We start from the raw sequence: 553 nt of genomic DNA, 5'->3' as shown, positions 1-553 counted from the left end.
CGCCGGGCGGCGGGCGCGGGGGCCGGCGGCTGGGAGAGCGGCGGGCGGGCGGGCGGCTGCGGCGGGCGGGCGGGCGGGCGCGAGGCAGGGGCGGGATCCGGGAGGCTGCAGGCGCCGGGGGAGGGCCCAGCTGCCGGAGGCCGGCGGGGAGGGGACGCAGCCCCCGCGCTCGGGGACCCGGGGCCCGCCCCTTGGAGCGCCCGCACGTGGCCCACGTGGGGACCTGCTGCTGACACCCGGTGCCCACCGCAGCCACCTCCGCCGGGCGAGGGCCACCTCCCCGAGAGCCTCCCCGGTGGGCCCGGTTCCAGCTGCCTCCTCCCCCCGGTTCTGGTCTCCTTCTCACGCCGGCCTCCTGCCTGCAGCCGCCTCCGCCGTTCAGACGTCTCCCCCCGTCTGGCCGGCGCCGGGGACGGCTTAGCAGTGCCTGCCACCCCGGGCCGGGTTGGGGCGCGGGGTCAAGTGCCCATCCGCAGGGATTCTCGCGCGTTCACGCCGTGTCCCCAGCGTAGAGTCTCAGGACCCGGGTCTGTTCCTGAGTGGAACCTCCCTG

The sequence above is a fragment of the Canis lupus genome, chromosome 1 (genome assembly GCF_011100685.1).
Source record: "Canis lupus familiaris isolate Mischka breed German Shepherd chromosome 1, alternate assembly UU_Cfam_GSD_1.0, whole genome shotgun sequence".
NCBI classification, from domain to species: domain Eukaryota; kingdom Metazoa; phylum Chordata; class Mammalia; order Carnivora; family Canidae; genus Canis; species Canis lupus.
This window is presented reverse-complemented; position numbering follows the sequence as displayed.